The sequence below is a fragment of the Anser anser genome (genome assembly GCF_964211835.1).
Source record: "Anser anser genome assembly, chromosome: 3".
NCBI lineage: Eukaryota > Metazoa > Chordata > Aves > Anseriformes > Anatidae > Anser > Anser anser.
Genome location: NC_139722.1, coordinates 90,670,451 through 90,690,089, shown reverse-complemented (window position 1 = coordinate 90,690,089; position 19,639 = coordinate 90,670,451). Strand labels below are relative to the sequence as shown.

Below are 19,639 nucleotides of genomic sequence, written 5' to 3'. Positions count from 1 at the left end.
TACACCAAATCCCAGCTTTTCCTTTGCCTGCATTACTTGAGGCAGATCATGTCTCCTTTTAACCTCAAAGGCGAGTGGTAAGACAATGAGTGCACACCAGTGAGCTGGGTGGTTGGCTGGTAGTCGAGAGGTCTGGATTCTGTTCTCCATTTTCATTTTGACCCACTGCCTGACCCTGGGACCTCTCTTTGTTCATCTTGTCTATTCAGATTGATGGGTTTCACTCACAGCCTGTTACTGGATGTGAGTACTCAAGTTAATGGAATCACAGTTTCAGGGTATGTCTTAAACTGTGCTCCTGCTTGTGCATTTGTTTAAATCCCCTGCTGTGTGTGCGCAAAAAGTTCACTTGCATGGCTTGGATTAAGTGATAAAGCTCAAGTTATCCCCAGCTGCTAACCGGTTCCTGAGAACAGCTTTTGTTGTGTGTTCTTGGATTGACAAGAACCATCCATGACTGGTGGTGGTTTGAATCTCTTTTCTAGGCAAGGCAGGACAGCAGCTGATGCTCTTCTTAACACTCCAATAATATTTTAAGAGAATAAGATTCATCACTCTCACACTTTGCAGTTTTTTGTCAATAAACAGTTATTACTGGTGAATATTAAGTATTTCATGTCTGCAAATTAGCACTTTTGCTGCCCCTAATTTCTCAGCTGGTGTAAGAGGTTACTCACTTTGCCTACTCTAAAACTGTCTCTGTTGATGACAATTTTGGTGATGAGTTGAGATACAGGGGTACCCACCTGAATCCCTTTATCTGGGCACAAACGTTGCTGTTTCCTGACACCATTAAGCAGGGGCCTCAAGTATCTGAGATATGAATCTGACCAGTGATGTGTTCTGTCCATGAAACAAACATCGGTTATTCAGCATAGTAAATGAATCACTCTTTTCAAAGTCATTTGCCCCTGGATTATAATTTAACCCTTATCTGGAGTGTGAACCAGGAACCTGAATGATGACCAGAGAGTTAAGGAAAGTAAGCGCTATTTCCTCATTCCTCCCAAGTTGCTGTGTAAAAAAATGATATTGTAGATTTTGTTCAGTTTGTACTCTCATAAACACCTCTCCCTTTCCTGCTGCCAACCAGAGATTGTGTGGTGCTACTAGCACATTAAAAATTACAGATGCCAAGAATGACTGCTACAGAACAGGGTGGAGAGCCGAAGTCCTTTAATATACAAGTAGCTGGCTCTTGAATGGTGCATTCCCAGAGCATGGCAGGTTGCCAATGTATGAGGCTGCTAGAGTTCTTCCAAAAGAAAGATAAGAATATCTATCCAATTGTCCATAAGGTGCCTTGCATTTTGTGGGTGCTTGGAATAACTAATGGTTAAAAACAAAGTCTGGATACTCCAGTCATGCTAGCTGTAACTGTTGACATCAGTGAGGTTAGGACTGAGTTTGCTATTTTTTGTCTTTGTCTAAGTAAATCACAGACTCTTTTATGGCTGTGACAATTAAGCCTCAGATTATTTCTCTAAATTGTTTTTCACCAAAGTTTTGCACTAAGCCCAAGACTTTCATTAGACTAATTTTCAAGGTGCTGAAAATTCATTTTATTTGTTTACTGACTCTGCTGCAAGTACACATTATCCCCTGGGAGACTGGCTGGCTATAAGTGATCTGAAAAAGGCCACAAAGTCAATGCCACAGGTAGGAGTAAAACTCCTGCCTCTATGACATTTCTTCCAGTCTTAACATTTTACTATACACTTCCTTGCTGTAACTCATTTTTCATGCTGCAGGGAAAACCTAGGGCAATTTTTTTTTTTTCAAACACATGTGATCCAGATTTCTGTAAAGAGACATGCTGTGGCTTTTTTTTTTTTTTTTTTTTTTAATGTTAGCCTACTCCCATGCCCCAAGAACTCTTTCAGTCTGCTTTGTAGGTCAGATCAATTCCAATACCCAGACAAGTTGGTCACGGGAAGAAAATTCCTCATTAAACCTCATGCTAGACCTACCTGATGAGAATTTTAGTTATGAATTTGTCAGTGCAAACTAAATTACAACGAGGCGATGTTATAGACACCTGGCAGAGGGAGTCACAAGGGCAAGATTCACCAACTAAATGTAGACACATCTGAACAGGGTACCAAGTCCTGATAATTAATGGAGAGAAAAAAAGACATGGCTAAGTCATGATTCATTTCATTCTTACGTTGCTGATGAAAAGATAAAGTGCAGATTGCAGATAAATCTCACTATAAGAGTATCCATTTCCATTAGCTATAAAGTGAGCTTGGCATGACTACCTCAGATAGCGATTCACATCATAAACATCTAAAGTTGAATGAGATAAGCTCCCCCAGAGGATGAGATCCTACACAAAAGGTGAGTACAAATGTGGAGGTCACCCTGTGAAGTGAACTCTATAGTGCCAGACCCAAAGTCAGGAAGAAATTATGTTTACAGGATTCTGGAAAAGTTACCACTTGCATGACCCACTGTCAGAAACTCTGGTGCTTGTGGGAATCTTGCACTTATGCCAGTAACAAGATTTGCAAGATACCTGCCAGCAAAGCAAGGCATGGCATAGACTGAAGGAGCTCTGGTTATCCACCATGTCAGTTAACTGAACAAGAACAAAGGTCAGCAGGATAAGGCCATGCAGGAGTCCAGCAAACAAAGCCTTTTAGTCAGACTAGGGCATGTTTACGAGACTGATACACTCCGTCTGTAAATGCCTCTATGTCAGAAGTGCAGGAAATCCCTGTGAGCACCCACGCATGTGAGAACATGGTGTTCCCCTTAGCATTGACAGGTTTCACTCCCTGTCCACACAAAGAGCTCATCTTATTCCAGGGGTGCTGTGATGGCCTGAGTGGAATTGAAGTTCCTGTTGCTTCTTCCGCTCCGGAATCCCATTTCCTTCTGTCTCCTTTTTACCCTCCTTCAGCCTCTGCTTCAAACAGCAGTTTCTCTACCACAGAAGAAATGACCAGGCCTTGGCCTGGTCAAAGAGCAGCAGGTGAAGTCCCAGAGACAAGACAAGCTCTACTGACAAAGCACAGCTCTGCTGCTAAAACTTCATTGGCATGAGAGGAGTCTGCTGACACGGCCTGCTTCAGGACTGTTGCCCCTCCAGGCCCTGCCTATGCAGAGGCCTAGGGCTGAGATCTGCCTGTCAGTTGTAGTTGTTCAATAAATAAGCAATAAGTACATAATCTTGCACAACATCTTAGTTAGGATGATCTGGTTTCCTTTGACATCCTTTGATATCCCAGAGAAATCTGGCTACTTTAGCAGCCCTTTTGTATACCCACGTAAGAACAACAGTAGTTAAAAGGCCAGAAAAGATCTAAGTCAATAGTTCCCAAAATTTGGATTTGTGGACTAAGCTGTGAAAATGAGACTTGTTATGGGGTCTGCAGTAATCGGAGTGTCTGCTGCAGCTACTCTCATGGTGAGAGAGAGGCACGTGGCCAAGCCCACAGCATGACCTGTGAGCCACCTGCGGGCCATGCCCTGGGGCCCTGACCAGCAGTTTCAGATGTCACTTTGAGACACCTGCACAATGGTTCATATCCTGGACTGCTGACCCCTCATTCTGATTTTAGCTCTGTTCTATAAATCATCATTAAGCAAAAGAAAATTAAAAGAAAATCATTTTTAAAAAAAGGCAACAGATAAAAACATGTATAAGAACCTGTATTCTATAAGAACCATTACTTTAGTGAGAGACTATTAACACTATGAGAGACTTCCTGAGAGCTACAGAGATTTATCTGTTAACAAGAACTTTATGAAATGTTCATTATCACCACCCACCTACCAGGGGAGCTAGCAATTTCACACCCTTTTTATTCTTAGCTGCGCATTATACCCTCTTAACAACATTTTAAAAATAACCGCAGGAAGAACTGAATCACACATAATTTGAACAATTAGAAGTGACAAGCTGTTTTCTCATCTAGTAAAATATGCCCATTTGGCATACTTTGCTGTCTAGCAGAGCTCTTTTATTCACACCACTCTGCCGGTCTCTAAGGAAGACAAGCTATTATTACAATTCCATTAAAGAAATGGACATCTGCGCTTTCAACAGGATTAATATACTGAACGTAAAGCAGTTATTTATAAAATATAGACCCTGAATTTATTGTTATAAAGCAGACCTGGGAAACTGAAGACACAAAGCCAAGCCAAGTGAGTCCTTGTGAAAGACCTCCCTCTGGTCCACAGAGGTGGCCAGACAAAATGAATCAGTTCTCCTGTGTGTAGCATCTCTTATTCATAATCTGGACCTTGTAATATTTGCTCCCCTTACTCTACACTTACTAAACCTTTAGGCAGTTTGGGTAGAGCACTCCATGTCAGAGGTGGCACGGCTGTTCTCTAGACAAAACAGGGGCCCTGAGTTGTGGATGTTATGCAGTCTTATGCAAGTCAGACTTTTTTCTTTTCCATCAATGAACAATCAAGTTCAGATTTCTTGGTCAGCACCCAACTTGATCTACCAGGCAAGATGAAAGCAAGTCAGAAAGACCTACAAAGGTTTTGCAAAGACCCCAGCCTAACTCCTCTGACCTTTCTCCCTGGAGACCTACCATAAAGCATAACCTTAAATTTCCATATCACTTTTAGAAATGAACTAGTGTCTCATTTTTAAAGGCACATATGTGCCTGGAAAGGTAGCACGTGGTTAGTGGACATTTCTAAAGTCTTTTCATGTCTAACTTCTACTGAATCAAACAACAGCCACATGATTTAGTGCTTTGAAAAAATCAGGCGGTAGATTTCTGTAGCTGCATTTACATTCTCAGCCTCTGTTAACCCCACAAGTGAGATAGAAGCTATCAGAACTGCTTATTTCCTTGGGGGCAATGACAAGATTTTGCTAGGAAATAAACAGGTCTGGAACATAAGCATTGCTAAAGAAAGATGTGTAGATCTGGGAGAGCTGAGAACATCCTAGTTTCTAGTGCTATGTCCTGCCATAGGGAGAAGAGGAGGCAGTGAGTGGAAGCATTTCTTTTTAGTAAAACTTTATTTCTCATTTTTCCATACCTATTAGCTTCTTGCCTTCGCACATCTCTGATCCTCTTTGCTCTGCTCCTCCCACCTACCACATATACAGCTTATCTCATCCCACCCTCTTGGATGGTAATGGAAGGTTAATTATCCAGTGAGAGACAGTATGGCTCCTTTCTTCTAACTCTCTGGGCACCAACACAGTGCTCATAATTATCATATCGTCTTCAAATTGCATGGTAGGTATTTTAGGAGGTGAAAAATGCTGTTTATTTGCTACCAGCAAATCCCATTCTTTTCTGCTTGATCCAAACCTTTTTTTTCTTCATCTTCTTATTTTCTAGAAGCAAATCAAACATGCTTTCATCGCACTCTCTTGTAGCAGAAAAGCAATGTTTAATTCTTAAATTCTTAAAAATGTTGTGTTGTTTTCTTGTCCCCTTCTGTCCCTCAAGACAAAATAATCCCCTGTGAAAAATCTGACCCTATTATGACAAAACTGTAAGCTCAGAAGAAATCAATAAGTATCCATTCGTTGTGCCAAACAAATCTGGATAAAGCACTTTAAAAAGATAAGACTGATCCATTTCCATGGTCCCAAAGGGAGAAAGCTTAGTGCATTGCTGTGCTTCCTTGCATAAACTCTAGTGGCTACAGAATAAGGGATCTGCCTGGTAACTGGAGTTTCTCCCTTTCTACAAATCATTAATTCTATTCATCTTAATTCTTCACAGAGGAAATCTTTGTACCATAGTACAGCAGGTAATCTTGTTTGTACTTTGGTTCTGTAACATCATATGGTTGAAACCATGAAACATCAACGATCCTTCATTCTCATGAAGAGCAATGGGAATTGATAAATAGTCTTAATAATTTCCAAGAACACACTGAAGAGAATTCACCCTAACAGTTGTAATTTGCCCCTCAACAGCAAATGTTATTCCATTTATTTATTTAGTTGGTTACTGTTATTAAATAGCTTTCTGGTCTTTTTAGCTATGACAAAAGTGTGTTTAAATGCACATGAACTTGAATTTGTGTTACATTCCATATGTGGGTTGGGAGAGGTAGGGAGGGAGACTGCAGGTTTTGCATTCAAAAGGAAGTAGCTGCAGGAACTGATACATGAAGGAGGTTACAAGATGTTACCTGCAGTTGTGGAATGGAAGGGGTTTGGAAATTGATGCTTTGTAAAGCAGTGAGATTCTCAGTCTCATCACTGAATGCATGTATGAAGCAACCTTGTGTTGGGCAGCCACAGTCACTAGATACACCTGCCTCCAGGAAGAAATACATGTTTACAGCACTGCCCTATAAGGAATGATCAAGGCAATTTGCTTCAGTAATATCCATTTGGATAATAGTAGCCTTATTCCTTTTCTTGAGGCAATTAATAATTTACAGCTATACCAACAATGGTCACAGCAGTCATCAGGCAAATGGATTACAACCAATGTATAAGAGATTGAGCAAAAGCTGCACCCATTCTCTACCACATATAGTCTACAAAGGGCTTAAACGGCTAAAAATCCCTGTGCATTCCCTTATGTCAAATTTCTAACTTGGGTAGCCTGTAAAAGGCTGTGAATTGAGTACTTAAGTAGTTGCAAATGACGTACGATTTTGTGGGATAACCTAAAAATCAAATCCCCCAGCACAAATTATCTCCAGTTCAGTCCCTATTGAATCCTAGGAGCTTTTGCTGGTGGGTGTCATCCTTACCTCCGGATCTCCATGACATTGCCACAGTGCAGTTGGGGCTGCATGAACACCCATGCTTTGCCACATCCACCCTGAGCCGTTACTTCTGGTCCCAAAGAGGCAGGAGGGTGCCAAATTCTCAAACCTGGAAAAGCTCACTCTACAGCTGTGTTATGAAACATCTGTGTTTTCTTTTTGTGCTGAGCTACAGTCTGGGGAATGAGTTAAGAGTCGATGGCTGGTTGTTTTTTTTTTCAGTGCATAATGATTTTTTTTTTGAAATTTTTTTTTTTAAAAAGGAACTATTTAACATTATGTGAGGAATAATCTGGTAACAGCTCAGCAAGAGACTGTCTGTTTAGGTCCATAGCTATCTTTTTCTGCAGATATTTCATATTCACAGCCTCCTGCTTTCTTTTATTGTACTAAAACTTTTATTGAAATAACGCCAGAACCAGACGAGAGTTTCAAAACTAGAAATTTATTGCAGGGCTTGGATGCTCAAACTTCCCCAGGAGAAAATGTTACCAGATCAGAACAATCCTAACATAAAAGGTGCAAGCTCTGTAGGTAAATTGGCAGTAAAAGGAAAACCAGACAGAATGCTGTGCTGTTTGGGGCAAAAGACCTGGGAACGGGGGACACAGAAAAGGCTGCAGATCTCAATTCCTTCTTTTCCTCAGTCTTCACTGTCAAAGTCTGCCTTCAGCTTCCCAGACCTGTATGCCTTGTGGCAGAGTTTGGAAGAGATGAATATTGCTAATGGTGGAGGAAGATTAAGTCAGAGACTGCATAAACAAATGCATCAGCATAAGCATGGGGACATGTACAAGTCCTTGGGCCGGGACGGCATGGATCCAAGGGTTATGAGAGGGCTGGCTGATGTCATTGCAAGGCCACGTTTTATCATATTTGAAAGATTATGGCAATTGGATGAGGTCCCCAATGACAAGAAGAAAGGCAAATGTCACACCCCTCGCCAGGAAAGGCATGAAAGAAGATCTTTCTTAGCAAGAAACTTGCCAGCAAGACAGTTCACTTTATTTGGTATTCATGAGGCTTCGTTTGGAGGATTGTGCCCAGCTTATGGGAGGGAGTCCAGCAGAGTGCCAGGATCATGACAGGGGCTGGGGCACATGACACTGAGGAGACACTGAGTTGGAAAGGTTTGTTCAGCCTTGAAAAGAGAAGCTAATTGCCATCTTCCACTACCACGTGGAATATAGGGGAGAAGGAACCAGATTCTTTTTGGAGATGAACTGGGAAAGGTGGGAGTGGAAATGGATGCAGTCTGCAGTAAGGCAAGCTCTGCCTTGATATAAGGAAAGAAAATTTCATCATGAAGGTGATTATGCACTGGAACAGGTGCCTTGGGCAATGGAGTCTTAGTCCTGGATGATTTTCAAAACTTAGCCAGGCAAGGCCTTGAGCAACCTCACCTAGCTTTGAAGCTGGCCTTGCTACAAGGAGGTAGGCAGCCCAATGGCCTCCGGGTGCCTTACAGCCTGGCTTCATCTGTGATTCTGTGACTCTAAGTGTGGGGCCGGATAGCCTTTCGTGGGCTCATACCTATGTGTATTTCCAAAGAGTAACAGAGAACAAAACAGCCAGGAAAGTACCCTTAACTGTTAAGTGACATATAAGTTCCCTTGCCCCGTTAAATCAAACACAGAATGTAAAATACTTACTTTAAAAGACCAGACTCTATTCTTTAATTAGCTTAATGTTGTTTGGCAGAATATAATTCTAGGTGAAGAGCCCTGGTACTATCACTTACTGTAAAAGTGCTATGATTTTGAGGCACCTCCTAGCTTTTTAGCAATAGGCTAAATTTATTTACGATGACTGGAACTTCTCCCAGTGTGTCTGAGTGCTTTCAAATGTAGGGAAGTCCGAAGCAAAGCTGCTGATGGCTCAGTGAGGAGATCATGACTTCTAGTGTGTGGAATGCAGTATCATCTGACACATCTGTGTGCTGGCCTTCTGCTGGGAACTTCTTTTCCTGCAATCCCAACATTACATTGCATCATCAGTCAAAGCTGTTCTCTTTTAACTCCAAAATTTAACAAGTGTCTAAAGCCTCCAAATCCACATAAGAAGATGCTAAACTCTAAAGATTCTTCTGACATCTTCTTTTGATGCTGGAGCTCATTCATCTTAGGATCTTTTCACTATGACAGTGAATATGCTGGGGAGAATAAAATCAACATGATAAACAAACACTTATTGATTAAAAACACTGCTCCTTAATGCATCATCAGTTTGGTATGGACATTTACCAGCAAGCATAATCTTACTAATATTTTGAGGCCAATACCAGTCTATAGCAAAGACTTCTGGGAGAACCATCTGGTTGCACACCATCTCTTTTACTTTAATGCAGCACACAGCAATTTCACCACTTTCAATTCCACTTTCAAATTTCCGTTCTACAAGAATCTGCAGGAACATCTTGTATGCACTCACCACCCACACAAACACATGCATACACATGCACAGTGCAAAATCGTCCATTAATGGTTGTTATCCATATGCTATTTGGTCTCATATTTACAGTCACAGGTTTTCCAGCTTAGATGATCAGCTTAGCTAAACACAGTGACAAATGCCACCACACAGGTGTTCCCTCAGCCACAATGACATTTGCACCAGTGCTAGTGCAAAAGTGAGAAGTTACCTCTCTAGAAACTGCCTGATTTTCTGAAGGCAAAGCTAACTGTCTGTTTCCTTCTGAATGTGAAATGGGACCAAATTCCTTCGTGTGTCTAGGAGAGTTTTGCCTGTTTCAGCTAGTCTTACGGACTAGGAGGATGTGGCAAACTAAAGGCGTGACAGGTATATTCCCAGGGGTTTTGAATGTCATTCTTGGCTAGCACTCTGCAAAGCACGGGAATGGTCTTAGGACACCCTTTTATGACAGTGCAGATATAGGTGATGACCCAGGCTAGGTTTATCTTCTGCACCCATGGAGCTGGGGCAGGGAGTCCTTGCAGCAGCCAGCTTGCCTTAGCTCCTTCGTGGTGACTGAAGACCTTCCTGCCCCCAAGACTGATTCTTCTCACCTCCACGCTTCTTCCTGTTGGCCAAATTCAAATTCAGTCCTCACTAAGCAGCCTTAGCTTCCACACGTTCCAGTGAATTAAATCTGCTCCCAAAATATTAAATCATTATATTCTCTCACGCAAAGGGCCGCTCCCATGCACTTCCCTTACACACACCCTGACCCATCCTTTGATTCATCCTGCTTTGCCAGCGTGTCTGATGATATGACGCCTTGTACTCCACCTTATATTAATACCCTCAAAGCCTACCCTAGGGTTTGAGTCCAGAAAATCCCCTTTCAGCAGCCTCATGGACTGGTAATGATTAATCTCTCTAATAAAAGGTTAATTCAATTTTTTCTTGTTCATCTTATCTCTTGGCCCAGAAATTAGCTACAAATATTTTTTTGTATATAAAGCTGCCAAAACCCAGATGTCTTACACAAGAACAGCTGCTTAGGACTTTGTCCTTAGCTGGCTGGCAGTGCAATGCTAGAGCAGAGCCCAGTTTCCTCCCCTCCTGGCTGCAGCGCAGTTTTGATTACACAGACCTGAAACCTGAAAGTTCCCACATGGCAGTGAGCTCTCTGCTTTGGCTCTCATTGGGTCATCAAAGTTTTGGTGATGTCATTGTCATTCACCTAATCTGGGGATGCCCTGAAGCAAGAAAGTCCTTGAAGGGGCATCCTTGCAAAGTGGTACCTCTGCCAACAGGACCGTTTCCTCGGTGTTAGGACAGAGGTTCCCTTCTGTAATTAACTTCATGCTACAAACAAGAGCTATCAGCTCACTTGCAATGCCCTCAGCATCTCTGATGGTTGCCCTGGTATTGCATATTCTGTAGTTGACACATTCCCATTCTTGTAAGGTTGTTGTTTTCTCTTGGGTGTTTTGTTGGTGGTGGTGGTGGTTTTTTTCTGTGGGGGGAAGGCTCTGATATATAGAAACTATGGTGCCTTGTTTATTATTTCTTCTCCTCCACCATATAACTTCAGTGCTTCACACTACTTCTTGGTGTTTATCAGTATCAAACCCTCATCAGCCTGTGCACTACTAGACAACAGCTTCATTACTCGGGAGCTGGAGTGCACAATCCCACCATGTTAGTGAGCCTTAGAGCTTCAGCTGACAGCCCACTTGCTTTGCACTGCATGCAGCAGCCTCTCCAGCCCTACACTTCTTTTTCAACCAAAGGGCTGAATGATTCTCTCTTTTATGCTACTGTACAGAGTTTAATAATATATATATATATAAAAAGTTGGACATCAGCCTACATAGTCAAGGGCACGGATGTAGAAAGCAATATTAAAACCAAACATCTGATGTTTTAAGAAGCAGAAGCAACAACATATGCAGCAATTTCTTATGTTCAATTTAATTCTCACTCTAGGGTTCATTACAGATTGAACATTTGTTATTTGATTACTCTAGGAGTTGTCTATGCAAAAATTTACTGCTATTTCCTTATCAATGTAATTACACAATTGCAGTAACTCTGCTAGTGTTCTGTGCAGGCATCCTTGTGCTGTAACAAGGCCACAACCAAAGGGGGATGTGCTGGACAGTATGTGCCTATGTTCCTTATATAAACCTATGAGCGCTTGAGCTCACAGTGAACTTTTGTTTCTTGAAAATATCTTCAGACTATCTTGAAAGAAGCAGAAGCATCAGATCTTTTGCATTGTTCTCTAAACTCTGTCCCACTTTTTTATCATTATTTGCAGTCCTCGGTACCACTGTGGGTACTCTCTGTAATGGTCTCTTCTCAAGCACTGATTCTGCATGCTGACACTGGCAGCAACTCCACTCAGCAGGCAGAATCCACAGGCTTGCACGGATCCAAACATAATATGCAAAAGTCATCTCAGGATTGGAGTGCTAGTAAGAGATGGGTCCTTTGAGCACTTCCATGATAAGGTATGTTTCTGCTGAGGCAACATGCTCTATGGCATTGCTAGTCGGTCGAGGGAAGTGATTGTCCCGCTCTACTCTGTGCTGGTGCGCCCTCACCTCGAGTACTGTGTGCAGTTCTGGGCACCACAGTACAAAAAGGACATTAAACTGTTGGAGAGTGTCCAGAGGAGGGCAATGAAGATGGTGAAGGGCCTAGAGGGGAAGACATGTGAGGAACGGCTGAGGTCACTGGGCCTGTTCAGCCTGGAGAAGAGGAGGCTGAGGGGGGACCTCATCGCAGTCTACAACTTCCTCGCGAGGGGGGGTGGAGAGGCAGGGGACCTATTCTCCGTTATCACCAGTGACAGGACCCGCGGGAATGGTATTAAGCTGAGGCAGGGGAAGTTTAGGCTGGACATCAGGAAGAGGTTCTTCACCACGAGGGTGGTTGCACGCTGGAACAGGCTCCCCAGAGAAGCAGTCACTGCACCAAGCCTGTCTGAATTTAAGAAGAGATTGGACTGTGCACTTAGTCACATGGTCTAAACTTTTGGGCAGACCTGTGCGGTGCCAGGGGTTGGACTTGATGATCCTTATGGGTCCCTTCCAACTCGGGATATTCTATGATTCTATGATTCTATGAACTCCTTGTAGCATTAAATAGGGGTGAAGCCATTAGTACTCTAGAATTAAGCAAGGCTCAAGAGAAATTGCTTTTAGAAGAAAGAAGAAAGAAAAAGGTGAAATAGTAATCATCAAGGTGTGAGATAACGATAGCCTGGAGGAGAACTTCAGCTATGTAAGAAGAGTTATTTGTGAGAAGCTGCAAGATATAGATTCAACTGGCCTATGAAAATAAACAATCACATTGAATATGATGTCCGGACTATAGGTCCTGGTGAGAAACTGGTATTGTAAGGAAATTAAGGCAAAAGTTCTAATGTATTAGTTATGATTAAATAAACTTAAAATGGCAACTGGACAAGCAGAAGTCCCATTTGAAAAGAAGATAAATCAACAGGGATGCAATAGCTTTTCAAGTCCTCTACCCTCTGGTGGTCACTTCCAGATGGGCGATGAATGTCTGCAGCAGCTCTGCACAGTGGTGTGGCAGTGTCTTAGCTCCCTGGGGTAAATCTGGGTGTGTTTCAGAACCAAATAAAAAGAGATGATCACTGGTGTTTGTTTCTGTATTGATGCTTGTGTGATTAGAACTGCCTTTAGCTTCCCGATCATACATAAAAAAGGGCAGACAATGCTGTGGGACAATTCTGCATTGCTGCAAGGATTCCTACAAATTGTGAATGGCTTCTTCTGAGTCTAAGCCAATGTCCACAGAGGATGTGCTCTTGGCCAGCTTGTTTGCAATGCCAGTGTTGCTGGGTACATTTGTACTAGCTCACTCTTCAGACTGAGAAAATAAAAGTCCAGCTATTCAGTAGAGACCACTCTAGCTGGCTTACTGTGCTTTTATTTCTGCTGGTGGAGGGAAGTTGTTCAGCTGTAGCAAGGTGCAGACGTGTGCTCTTTCCATGGGCATAGTGCAGTCTGGTGTGCAGATTCGCGGTCAAGTGACAAAGAACCACAAAGGTAACTGCTGCTCACCCTTTTCTGCTTCTCTCTGCATGCATTTCACCACATCTCTGCATAAAGCTGATCTGAAGTAAGAACTTGCACCTGGTACATGCCTATTTATCCAGTGACTGGCTCAAGCAGCAGAGAAGGTGCACATTGTAGAAGCCTTTTTGAAGATCTGTTGCTGTCCTCCCATCATAGAACTTTATACACATATTTTGTAGCTATTGAATTGCAGAGTAATTCGAAAGCATGGGACTTTGTTGCTATTTAAAACTTTATGACTGGGTTTTGTGCTCTTTTATAATCAGGGAGTTAAAAGTTCTGCTGTAAATTGGTGCTTTTGTTGTGATACATTTTGGGCCTATAATCAATCTCAGGCCATCACTTCCCTTCTTTTTTTGAAAGCCCCTACAAACATTACTTCTGGCAGTATCTCAGAACATGACTGCATAGTTGTTTTAGTTGACTCCCACTACTCTGATCCCCTTTCCAGCACATTACATGTTTGCAGTTAAAAGGGTAATTTTGATTTTCATTGCCTCATGTGCCAGTGTGCAAGTCTGAAGGGACGTTTCTATAATTCATATAACAGCCCTCACCAAAATCAATGGCACTTCTATTACTTGTAAGAAGCATCCATTTTCTGTTGCCCCCAAGCAACAGATGCCTTACTGCAAAACGATGTTACAATAGAGGCTGACAACCAGCAGTTACAGAGTAAAGCCACATCACAAGAAAGCTCTGTCATGAGGCTGCCTTTGAGAGGAAGCCAGCAGAAATTGGCTCCTGCTTACTCTGAACTGTGTTATCAGCAAATCTGGCATTGAAGACACTACAGTCTTCTTCTAGATTTTCCGAGTTTGCCTGAACTTCGTCACAGATCTGCTGGCCTCTGGCCTCATAGCAGCTCTTGCTATGAGTTGGAAAGTTGCAAAAGTGTTATTGTTCCAGTTTGATATGGGAAGAGAAGGTTATGAAGCAAATGTCTGCCCAAGGACATAAGTCTAAGGACTGAAATTGTTCAACTTAAATTTTAGTCCCTTGACCTGGCTCACAACAGATATCTGTAGATTCAACAGCAGGTACTGGAGGATCTTGCTCCCACCCCACTGCACAGGAACACATCTCTGCCTCTATATCATTATTTGGATGGGAAGAAGAGATTTTTGTCTTTCTTTCCCACGAACACAAGGACAATGGCAAGAAATAGAGAGAGAGGGGCTGGTGCTTGTTCAAGCTTAACCCTGGTAAAGGGGCTTGGACACATCTTGGGACGTGCCCCAGGAGTGTGGACATGTTTTCCAGAAGCTCAGAGTGCAGTGACATTATGAGTACCCTCAGCCACTGCTGTTGCTTCTTCCTTCTGCTGCCTTATCCTGCCCCTGACCAGGGTGCACCAGTTGTGCTGGTAGAGCTGCTTGTGTGGCCACTCTGGAACCACATTGGAAGAATCCATCCGAAAAATAATTTTCTTTGTGTTATTTTCTAAGTCAAGTGGTTGCGCAAGGCTGTTTACAATGCAGCTGCACAGCTGAAGAGATAGCGTGCCACTGGATGGGGTGTAAATGAGAGAAGAAATCTTTGGGGAGGGGTCTGTAGGGAGAGGAAGGAGATGATGCTTTAAACCAGAATAGCTGTGAAATGCTTTGTAATGTAAAACTGCAGCCGAAGTCAGTTAGCTCATCTTCTTGGGCTTTCTCTGTTGTCACAAGGGAGAGATAAGCTCTTTCAAAGTGATGGAGAGCAGGATTTGTTATCTCTTGTCATTGATTATAGCGGACCCCAGACAGTGAAGTGCTTAGCGTTACATGACACAAATACCCCCAAAGCAAGCAGTGACTTGAAGCCAGACCTCCACCATTCCAGGCATTTGTCCTCATGCTGTCCTCATATTAAGGAAATAACTTTCATTCTTGTGCCAAGAGCCTGCCAAAACAGCAGAACCACACTCCTGAGCGCAAAGAGTTTTTGTAATGCTGAGCAGCCAACAAACTTGAATCCAAATAATAACTACCACTATCAGCCCAGACAGTTTTCATCTCCATTTCTTTTATTTTCAGAAATTATACAATGTTTAAAATAGGCTCCTATCTCCTTACCTACCTACTGTAGACAGTCTTTTAAAGTGTGCCATTACATGGGTTTTTTTGTCTTCCTTTTGGTGAACTTTTCTTAGTCTGTGAACCTCATTTCATCTCCAAGGTGACACAAGTTCCAGGTTGCTTACCCAGCTCCTACTATGCCCTGAATACTGCAGCAGAATGGCCCTTCAGTAATTTAAATGCACAATGGGCTGCAGAGGAGGGGAAATTGCACTCTGTCATCTTCTACCTTATCTGAAATGACGAGGCAGCAGTTCCTTCTCCATCAGTACCAGTTTCTGTGCTCTGCAGGGTCGTGTGGTAGTGCACAATTGATATGGATGAGCCGTGAGGACAAGAAAACATTTCTACCTAACTGATTGCAGGAGAGCAGATCTCACCTGCTGAGCTGCTGCTCCAAAATATCTTAAAACTTCTTAGAGCCAGCAAAACCAGTAAGTATTAGTTCAGAGCCTCACGTCCTGAGACCACAATTGTTTCAACCCATGGCTATGCACTCTGAAAGTGGAATTACCAACTCAGGGAAGTCAAGCCTGAGAAATGTCTGCTGGCAAAGCAAGCATCCTGTATTCTCTGCTATGAGACACTCTGGCCCAACCATATCAGAATGTGCAGTGTTTGTTTATATACTTTTAAAAAGGGCCACCCAGCTATTGCAACCACAGAACTGTCAGCAGCCATCAGCCAAGCAAATGATTTTGTTTGTTAATTGACCACTGAATAACATGCTGTGACTTTATGACTTTTTTTTTCCTCTTTTTTGCTTTGCGCATGTTTTCCTTGCGAATTACAGACCAAAGAAACCTACCATACTGTAGGTTCAATTTCTAACATTTTTCAGCTGACAGACATTCAATTCACTTCACACACTGCACTAAACCTGGTTACAGCACAATCAGATTTCAGATTGATTTTAGTTATGTTCCCAAACTGTTCTGTAGATGAAGATTTTACCATGGCTGCACTAAGATGTAAGTACCTGGCTAAAAGGTACTTCATAAAAATATTTCATGCAAGATCAAGTTATGTCCTAGCCATATCAAGAACTAATCAGATGAATCAGATCATACAAGAAGATGCAGTTTCCTGACATACAAGAGAATTAAAGCATGTGTCTTTCAAAGGGGCTGCTTTATTTAAATTGAAGCTATGATTTTGGTGTGACATGTACTTTTAGTTTATATCTGACTCCTGTGGCATACATCCAGTGTAAACAAGACATAAGCCAATGTCAGAATGTCCTTATGCACAATTGCACTGTTTAACTGAATCTCTGCAGTATCTACCATTTGTTAAACTTGTACACCCTCCTGTTTGAAGCTGGCTGTTCCCTTCCCACTCTCACACCCAGATTTACTTATTTTCCTTGTGTACTACTTCAGCCCATGTTTAATGAAACCCTCCACATAACAAAACCATGAGCAAAGACATTCCTCTTATAATGAAGTGCGAGATTATCCTTAACCTGGTAATGGGAGTTGAGGCTATTTATAGTCAAACAAAAAGAAGTAATTAACAGTACGTCACAGTTCCTTGACAACTCCGACTTTCTTACAAATTCGCACATGCTGACAAGATGACCATTAGCAATTTCCTTCCTCCCCTTCCTCTCGCCTTTGGAAGAAGCAGGAGCACAAAGAGAGGCCATCATCCAGCAAAGTAAGAGCTTTGGCACCGGCACTAGGTGAAGGTGGCCCTGCCCTGTGGTGGTGTGGGGAGCCCCGTCCCTACAGACTGGTCCCTTACACATCCCTGTTCTTGAGGCCATGCCATGACTAGACCACTTGGCAGAGATGAGTTGTAAATAGGTGTTTCTCTTCCTTTCCCTTCCCCAAAAGAGCTATTTCTATTGAAGTTCATTTCAGCGGTGTGATGACACAGCGGAGGGGTTGGTGTGAAGGAGCAGCTGGAGATGGATGGGATGGGGGGGCAGGAGCTCCCAGATGGGATCATTGCTGAAATCCTCGTAGCATGGAAGTGCAGCCTGGGCAGAGAGTGCTGATGAACCAACACCCGGCTCCAGCTGAAGGCGAGGTCTGGCGGGTCAGTGTTGAACCGCTGGCTGGCCACATTGACTCAGCAGAGATAAGGGCAAGATGTGGGCTATTCCCATGATAGGGAGACGGTCTATCAGGCAAAGGTCCTGAGGGAAAATGTGACTTGTGCTTTAATGGCTGTACTGTGATACAGAGTTGTGTTACAGAAACACAAACAGCAGAATGCCATTTTGCCAAACAGCTATAAGCAGAGAATAAGACAGGCCCAATTTCAAGTACATCAAAGGTTGGAACGAGATGATGGAAAATACTGTATTTTTCCCTTATGTCTACCCACACTGCAGAGGAGTAAACTGACTCCTGAAGGTTGAAACATAACAGCTCAGCTTTCCCATTTCAGAAGTTTCCCTCTTTCTGTCACTTGGCTAGAGGACATCCCTGCCTTCTACTGGCAACCCCCAGTTTGGCCAGTTGGCCAGTGGCACGCACTATTACTCCCAGCAGGACCAGCACTGGAAAATCTAAGAGCCACCGGAATGAGAATAAGGTCTATCACTTACAAAATATGGGGTTTGGAAGGAACTTTCCTTCAGTTCAGCCTGCCAAAAACTGTTTTCTGCTTTTTTTTTTCTCTCTCTCTGTCTATCTATCTATAGTCTAGTGCCATAACATAGGGCCACACTCATGAATCTTCATCATATTTTTTTATCGAATATAGACTTTCTAGGGCAAAAATGCAGGGCACTAGTAACACCCTTTGATACCCTGATGTCCTCCTATGGCCCAGTTTGTGTCATGGTCTTCTCTGCAGAGGTTTGCCATAGGGTTGAGTAGAAAGGTCTGTGGTAGGTCACGATGCAGATGGCTTGTGGAGTCTTTTGGAGGAGAGGAGTCTTACAGGGTTACCTGCAATCACAGAAGCACTGAACTGAGGTTGTTAGCCCTGAACCAGTCTTTTCTTTTTGCATGTTAAAGGGAATGACAGAGCACTTCAGCGTCTCCCCATGCAGTTTCTCTCTTCCAGCCCTAACCCGTCACAGACACGGCTACAAGGAATATCCCAGGTTCCTGAAACTTGATTGCTGTTTTATCTTATGGAGTGACAAAGAACCTTTTATGAGGAGTATTACTTCCTGCTTACAATGGTCCTTTTCTTCCAGACCTCCATTAACATCCGCTGGCACTCACATAACTCATTGTGAGACTCTCCCTTCCACGCCTCAGCCTTCTGATAGTGGGGCCCACATGACTGGCTCATGGGTTGGTTTACTGAGCACGTTACCCCCCACATCACTGCTTTTTCATAATTATCGTCTTCACATTGTGGTTTGGAATACATTCACATTGCTCGCCACCTGCCCCAAACCAAATATCACTGTCGGCCTTCCCAGGTTTCTCCAAAACCAAACCCCAAGCCCTTTGGTAATAAGATGAAACTGAAGCGCAGCTTCAGTCCAGTGCAAACATCCACACATCTGCTAACCCCATGGTCTCTCCTGGCTGCCAGATCTAAACTGAAACCGTGCAGTGATGTTAGCACGGTACTGTGCCCAAACCAGCAGCCTTGCTGAGAGGCAGAGGGGCTGAGCTCAGACACAAGTCCCATGCTAAGGCCGTTGCTTCTGTACCAGAACTGGCTCATGTCCAGGCAGCTTGGAGAGCAAGCAGACCAGCCCTGGGACTGCCTGCACCATTCTGTCTAGAGACAGCCTCATCAGTGCTAGTGGGGAAAAGCCAAATTGAAAAGCCAAATGGGACTTTATTGTGCAGTCTCTAATGTCCAGCTTTTGTGATGCTGAGAGCAACTCCCAGCCCCAGGTCCCTGAGTCCAATGCAAACAGAAAGCTGACCAAAGAACTTTAAAACATCACTTCTTAGCACCACTTCCTGAAGAATAGAAAACTCAGTTTTACACCTAAAAAGGAATTTAGTCCATACAAGGGAAGGAAAACAATCTAGCAGTGGATCTTGTCCTAAATCTAAACACTGAAGTTATATTAGCCCTGTTAAAAATGCATAAATTTAAAAGGGAATTGAATATTCCTCGTCTCAGTGTTTTTAAATGCATTAATCGCTCTAGTGCAGTTAAGCAGAAAAGTTTCTCTGTGGATCTGTGGTCACTATACGAGCTTCATCCATTACCTGTGCATCTTGGTGGCAGCAGAGAAGCCAACTGGAGCATCAGTGGTGAAATGCTTGCTTACTTAGGTGGAAAATTATTAGCATAGCTTTCTTGTTACCTAACAGCGGTCTGAATTCCTGAAAGGGATAAAGGAAGAAGATCATCTTCATTCTTTCCAGCTGCACCAAATAAACAGCATTCCTCTTCCATGTTTGTTATTGCTTA

The 19,639-nt window shown here is 42.9% G+C and overlaps 1 long non-coding RNA gene across 1 annotated transcript in view; it reads right to left on the bottom strand.

Moving 5' to 3' along the window:
• Positions 1–1,823: 1,823 nt before the first annotated feature.
• The window catches only part of LOC310896822, a 31,856-nt gene continuing 14,040 nt past the window's right edge, over positions 1,824–19,639 (bottom strand). The window contains exon 2 of the long non-coding RNA XR_014581861.1: positions 1,824–19,551. This is a non-coding gene — a long non-coding RNA (uncharacterized lncRNA). The remainder of the gene's footprint in view (positions 19,552–19,639) is intronic.